Source organism: Meriones unguiculatus, chromosome 6 (assembly GCF_030254825.1).
Source record: "Meriones unguiculatus strain TT.TT164.6M chromosome 6, Bangor_MerUng_6.1, whole genome shotgun sequence".
Taxonomy (NCBI): domain Eukaryota; kingdom Metazoa; phylum Chordata; class Mammalia; order Rodentia; family Muridae; genus Meriones; species Meriones unguiculatus.
In genome coordinates this window covers 81,304,524-81,312,054 of record NC_083354.1, presented here as the reverse complement: position 1 = coordinate 81,312,054, position 7,531 = coordinate 81,304,524, and the positions used below count along the sequence as shown (strand labels likewise).

At 44.8% G+C, this 7,531-nt stretch overlaps 1 pseudogene; it reads right to left on the bottom strand.

Moving 5' to 3' along the window:
* Positions 1–203: 203 nt before the first annotated feature.
* LOC110562486 (elongin-B-like) lies at positions 204–591 on the bottom strand (annotated as a pseudogene).
* Positions 592–7,531: the final 6,940 nt, after the last annotated feature.

Genomic DNA, 7,531 nt, shown 5'->3' with positions numbered 1-7,531 from the left:
TCCACGGATCTCTTGGACATATTTCTTTCAACTCTAACCACCATTCGCAGGCGTGGAAGAAAGGTAGTATGAGACAAGTTCAAAGGTAAAGAGTCACAGAGATGGATTCTGACCGTTTTGGTCACAGAGATGGATTCTGACCACTTTTTTTTGTTTGTTTTTTAATTGGGGGAGTGGGTCTTTAGAGGGCAGGCCTGGGGCCCTCACTGCACAGCTTGTTCATTGGCACTGCGTCCACAATCTGTGGCTTCCACAGATTCTGGAGAAGCGCTCAACACACTGGGCTTCAAAGGCATCACCTGCTCAGAAGGCCAGGCCCACTGTGCCTGAGGCCTGTGGCCGTGCAGCCTAGCTAGTGAAGCCACACTCGCCCGGCGTTTTTCCATCATCAAGGAGCCGGTCATCCTTGTACAGTCACCGGTTGTTCGGTGGCCACTTGAGGATGCTGACGCTGCGCTTCAGCTCCAACACGATGCTCCACTCCTTGGCGTCTGCAAAGATGGTGGTCTTGTGTCGCAGTATCATGACAAACACATCCAATCCCGTCCTCCGCTTCCCCAATTCTGACCACTTCCAATGGAAATTCCACATGAGGGCAGCATCAAACTTACTTTAGAACACGGCACCATTCGTTCTGCTTTCCCCACTGAAGCTATTGCCCATGCCACATTTCTACCTGCTGGAGGTATTGAGTCCTGGGACCATTACTCAGCTCTTACAGCATTCGGTTCTACTCTTTTGGGCTTCCCGAATGCTTGCGTTAGTAATGTTTTGTTCAGTGTTTGCTTTGAGGTGGGCTCCTGTTATGTTCTCCAGGCTGAGCCTGGGTTCACCGTCTTCCTAGTTTGGCATAACGGGATTACAGGTGTGTGTCATCAGTAACTTGCTTGTCTTATTAGTGTAACTTATCTATAGTCAATGTCTTGGCTGGATCTGACTCCCAGATGTGTTCTTTGGATTATATTTTTTCTTATCTAAATTTTTCATTCTTTGAAATTTCATATATGAGTATGCTATTTATATATCCTTTTCACCCCTCCCTCTTCCTTTCCAGCTCTCCCTATGTCATCCCTCCTTTTCAGATTCATGGCCTCTTCTTTAATTATTTTTTAATACACACACACACACGTACACACACACGAGTGCTTGTGCATGCACACAACCTACTGAATCCATTTAGTATTGCTTGTATGTACATATGTTAAGGGCTGACCACTTGGAATTGGATAGCCTACAGAAGCTTGTTCTTGGAGAAAGCTGATCTCCCAGCAGCTATTGGCTGTCTGTAGATTTTCATCTATGGATGAGGCCTTGTGAAATTTCCACTGTTTGCTGTCACTTCAACTGTTGTTCTCATTATGCAGGTCTTGTTTTGGCAACTCTATTGGTGCGGATTCATTGGTACAGATTTTCTGGCACATCTAGCTAAGACTGTATCTTGCAGCAGGTGTCATAGTTTTGTCTCAGCATTTTCGTGACATCCTAAAATGACAATTAATATTGGTGCATAAAATAGGAAGGAACAAAGATCTCTTGGACACGTGTTTACTTAACCTACAGTTAATCTACAAGATTACCTAAGAAAATCTAGAGTGTGTTCCAGTAGAGAAACATAAGGATTCTGCTCACAGAATATAGCTCCACAGTTCTTGAGCTAAGGGTTTATGGCTTTGGATTAATATGTGAAATCTGGGACATTACTTGCATATGAGTTGCCAAGATGATGAGGCAAACACCCTTTTCTTTTTCTTTTTCTTTTTCTTTTTGAGACAGGGTTTCTCTGTGTAGCCTTGACTTTTCTGGACTCACTTTGTAGAGCAGGCTGGCCTCTAACTCACAGGGATCTGCCTGCCTCTGCTTGCCTGAGTCCTGGGATTACAGGTGTGTACCACTGCACCCAGATGAAAGCACCTATCTCAACTAACAAAACAAAACAAAAAGCATTTATGCGTTGATAACACAAATGCTTCTTGAAGCCAAGCACGGGTTGCACAGGTCTTTAATCCCAGCATTGTCCCCATTTGCCAAGGCAAATGGAGTTTGAGGCCAGCCAGGTGAATTCCAGGACAGCCAGGGTGACAGAGAGACCTTGTCTCACCCACTCACTCACCTCCCTACCTGTCACACACACACACACACACACACACACACACACACACACACACACACTCTGCACATGCTTCTTCTACTTCTTATAAAAATAGATTTTCTCCTCAGGAGGAAAACAGAAGATGACTCATTACTAAGTTCAGCCATTCTGACCTTAAGTGTAGTGGCTGATTAGTCATTTGCCTTGTCCCAGCTTGCTAAGACTATATTCCAAACCACTCTAAAATTTAGCTTTTGGCCAAGAACCCCATCAGCTGGGCTCTTCTAGTCCTTGCTCAGTTGGTTCATGTGACTCTAGTCAGCTGTGGGTCACATGTGAAGATCTCGGGCGGGTTCTCTTAGGTGATGTTAGAAGTCTGTGTCTCTCGTATGTGGGATCTAGTCTTCTGGTGGGCTTCCTCAGATTTGTCTTCAGTGCTATGAAGGATTCTAAAACGTAAATAGGGGCATCCAAGGCTTCCCGAGTCCTATTTTGGGATGGGCACATCATTCACTTCTATTGTGCTGTAACAGTCAAAGCCCAGATTCAAAATGTGAAGAGGGGGGTCCACTTCTTAGTGGTAGGAACTGGAACACCATACTGCAGGTGCTTTGAAGGGCCAGAGAGCACTAAGTCATCAGTGTGGTCCGCTTACTGTATTTCCCAATCAGAAACTCAGAGAAACTGCGCGTCAGGGAATACAAAGGCTTTCAAAGAACAAACGGGGCTCTGGTTAGAAGTCAACGTGAGAGCTCCCACCTATGTTCCTCCTGCCTGCCCCTGCTTCCTACTGTTTACATGGGGCCGTGGCTGTCATGTCTTGTAGTCTGTCTGCGCTAACTTAGGTGAGCAATGTTATTGTGAGAGACAAGAGGGCAACCGCAGTTGAATAAATATACTAGGCTGTCAGTCGAGAGGAAATGTTACTCTAAGTGAATAACGTGGTTTGAAATCGAATCCATTGATTCTCAGAACACTGCTGAGCATCTACTCTGTACAATACGGTGCAACTGACAGGCTGGGTTAGGCTTTCAGCTCTAAAGGCGCATGAGAATCTCATTTGAGTTTGGGTAGAAGCCAAAGATTGGTATTCTTCAGTGTTCCTCAAGTGGCTCCACCTGCACCCAAGGCTTAGAGCCACAGAGTATACTATTGATTAAACTCGTGGAAACCAATCTACTCAAGTGCTCTGCGGTTGGATTGCAGCACTGAACTGAGTTGTACGTATCCATTATATCAATTACTCAGGGAGCCTGACCATAGGCAGGGTATCATGTTATGTTCAAAGTAATGAAAATCCTACATAAAATTATTGGAGTGTCAGGAAAGGGATGAGATGGTAAGATAGTGTAGGGATAATTGGGGGAAATGCTGTCAAGGTTTAAAGAGCCAAGGGCAGTTTTTAGTTTTCTCAAATGGTAATGAATGTGTGAATCACCTGACCTTATGAAAGTGTGGCTTCTGATCCGGCAGGGCAGGACCCGAGACTGTAATGTGAAAAAGTTCCCGGCTGCTGTTGCTGCTACTGCTGTCTATGGAGTCATACCTATCATGCTGCCAAGAGTCTACCTTGGTCTTCTAGGGAACTCTTTTCCCTGTGGAAACAGGTTTTCTGATTTTATAGCATAGGTCAAATACAGGTACAAACCTGTCTTGTTGTCATTAGTTTTAGAATGTAATTTTGTCACTTGTACAAGCCCACACACATTTGGACTAAGGAAATTGATCTCAGAGATGAAGCCCTTGCTTAGGTCTGTTTTCCATAGAGGTACTGAGGTGGTGGAAAGATCTGGGGGTGAGAGTCATGAGATTGGGTTCAAGTATGTTCTCTCTCTTCCTGGAGAGTAACTGAGCACATTAAACCTTCTGAGCTTCAGTTTCTACTGCAAAGTGGGCACCACGGTCCTCCCTTATGTAAAGTGGAGCTATTGAATACTTTTGGTAACACCATACCTGAATTCAATGGCACAGTGGCCAAGGATGGCATAGACTCATGTGTAATATTACTGTTCTTTATGGTGGTGTGTCAGCTGCTGTGAGAGATGGTGCCAGTGAAGCTAAGACTTCTAGATGTGGAAGGGAGGACAGGCAAGAAAGGTGTAGATGACCTCGGGCCTGATGGCTCTACAGGGAAGTTGGTCTGCAGCTATGTGTTCATGCTCAAAGACAAAGGGCTCTCCGACTTTCTCACTGCATTCTCATTGTTTAGCGGGGTTCTCCTCTTTTCCAGACCAAAGCAAGCAAGCAAACAAACAAGCAAAACAACAAAACCTCACGTCTCAGTTCTTTTCCCTAAAAGGCTTAGCTCTGATTCGCTCTTGTTCCTCTCTAGGATTTGGGTTGGGTCTGTTTGAGAAGGGTCTATTTCGGCTTTCTGGAAGATGGCACTTAAAACAGGAAGTGGTTCACAATGCCTTGGAAACAGTTGATCTCTACTTAGGGGCAAGGAGGAAATACAGATCAAATCAGTCACTGTATTAGGGACTCTTTCTCATCACCATGACACGGAACCTGACAGAAACAACTTAAGGAAGGAAGGGCTTATTTTGGCTCACAGTGGATCTCAGGAGGAAGGTGTGGAGAAGGCACCCGGAGCTGGATGTTTACATCTGTCAGGGAGCAGAGAGAGATACGATTTCTGGTACTCAGATCACTTTATCTTTTTATCCTGTTTATTTAGTCTATGATCCTAGCCCATAGGATGGTACTACCCCCATTCAGGTGGGCCTTTCCTTCCCAGCAGAACCTCTGTGAAAATGCTCTCATGGTCATTCCCAGGGGAGTATTTCTTAGGTAATTCTAAATCCAGTCAAGTTATCAATGAAGAGTAATCATCAACATTAGTCTACCAGAAAAGAAGGATAAAAAGAAGGATGAAAGGCAGAAAGGAAACAAAGGAGGAAGGGAGGAAAACATGGAAGCTGATTCCACAGCTCCAGAAGGGAGTGGAAAACAAACTCCTAGAGCTTCTGAAATTTATTTCAAGAGGAAACATTTCTGGTCTCTGTATCTCTTTGCATTCCAATGTGAACTTGGTACCCAGAGTTCCAGAGACTGAACCCTGTTTCTGTTTCCATAGTTATAGAACCAGGGACAAACGCCTGAGCTCTATCTTTCCCGCTGTTGGAAGGAGTTAACAAATTCACACCTTGTTGGATAATTTAAGAAGAGCTGCTATAGAAATTGTCACTTTAAAACTGTCAAGGATGATATTAGAACACCAGCATATTGAGAAACTGGAGGATTCAATGTGAGGGATTTGTCAGCAGAACCGCCGCATCTTTCTTGAATGTTTGATTTGTGCACAACGCCTATGACCAGAATAAAACAATTGCCCCTGCAGTATCAGTCATCCTATATAAAGTTTCATGTGGTGGGCACCAAAGGGCACTTCATAGATATAGTCAGGTCTTTCCAGAAAGACCTGAGGTATGAGGGCTGCTTCTCAGAACAACACAACCCCCCTGGGGATGACCTGTGTGCCTTCTGGAGGAAGCAGTTGGAGAAAGCTGTGTCTGCCTTTCCCCTTACCAGTTACTTCCCCTCTGAATCCCTCATCCTCACTTCTGTCAGATGTATGTCTGGCTAGCATGTCTTGATTTCCACCTTGTCTTAAAGCCCCCGCAGACTCCCTGTTGTCTGAGGATGCATTCCAAACTCCAGAAGGCCTTCACCGCACTCCCTCCTCCACCTGCTTCCCTTCCTGCAAGAGTCCCACACATCTCTGGAGGAAGCTGTCTCCACGGCCACCTACCACCATCTCCTTGCCCGGTGGGAGTGGATGTGGTCTAATATGCAACACAGGTGTCACATCTGCCAGGGAGCCTGCCTCAGCCCTTTCAGGGTCCACGAGTCTCCTCTGCTCTCTCTTTTGGCCTCGCAAAGCCCTTGCACACAGCTTTTACATTATACTTTTTAAAAAGGGGTTTGCATGGCATTTTCGCATGTCTCCCTCTCCAGACCTGGCATGGTGCACCTGCCGCCCAGTAGGCCTCAGTGGGTGATTGCTGGTTTTAAATACACCTATCGGGAAATGGCGTTGCTTAGCTTTTCCCGATTCACTTTATGAAGGCTTAGTCTTACGTTGCTCGTTTCAAAGAGATGCTTTGATGACACTTGCACACGTAGATGGTGGGCTATTACTTACTAATGCATGATTTTACTATTTTGTGTGTAAATTATTTGTCAAGAAATTGGTGCTCTTTTGTTTTAAAGCCGTGGGGAGGATTCAAAGAATTCATCAAAATATATTTTCCATTTGGGTCCAACTTTGTGCTTTCTTTTAAAACATTTTTTTGGAGTGCTTTTTTGTTTGTTTGTTTGTTTGTTTTTTGCTTTTTGTTTTCTTTTTGAGTCTTGTTATGTATCCCAGGCTGGCTTTAGACTCACAATCCTCCTGCCCCAGCCTCCTAGGGGATTACAGACCATCAGGCATAGCTTGCCTTGCACTTTAGAAATCAGAACAAATTAATAAAACTCAGGCGGGTTGTGTCTAAGAGCTAAAACAAGCTAAGTGTTGGCTGAGGTCTTTCAGAGCGCACGTTCCAAAATTTAACACACTTTGGTTTACTGGACGTGTTAAGGTGAAGGAATGAGAGAAGCAGCAAGTGCTGAGGGACTTCCTGGTTTTCCACGAAGGAGGTCATACATCTCCCCGCCCTCTCTGTGACAGATGCCTAATCTCCTTGGAGGAAAGGCGTGTCCTTATCCATTGATGGACAGGCCTGGAGAATTTTTTTTTCCATAATTTTATTTTTCTCATTAGTTACATTTTGTTAATTCTGTATCCCAGCTGTATCCCTCATTCCCTCCCCAATCCCACCCTCCCTCCCTCATCTCCTCCCTGCCCCTTTCCTAGTCCACTAGTAGGGGAGGACCTCCTCCCCTTTCATATGACTCCCTTTTGTCAGGTATTTTCAAGACTGGCTGCAAAGTCCTCCTCTGTGGTCTAACAGTACTGCTCCTCCCTTGGGAGGTAGGGAGGTCAAAGAGCCAGTCATTGAGTTCCTGTTAGTAATAGTCCTTGTTCCCCTTACTATGGGAAACCAATTGATTACTGAGCTATCACGGGTCACATCCGAGCAGAGGTTCTAGGTTTTATCCTCTCATGGACTTTGGTTGAGTGTCCATCTCAGAAAAGACATTGTGCCCAGATAAGTTTGGTCCTTGTGGAGCTCCTATCCTTTCCACATCAAACTCCCCTTCTTTCATATGATTCCCTGCACTCTGCCGAAGGTTTGGTTGTGAGTCTTAGTATCTATTTTGGAGCACTGCTAGGTAGAGTCTTTCAGATTCTTTCTGTGGTAGACTCCTGTCATACGTTCAATGCATATCCCATTTGTCTTTCTAAATGAGGATAGATCATCATACCCCGTGTCCGCTTTCTTGATTATCTTCTTTAGGTGTATAGATTTCATTATGTTTATCCTATCTTTTAGGTCT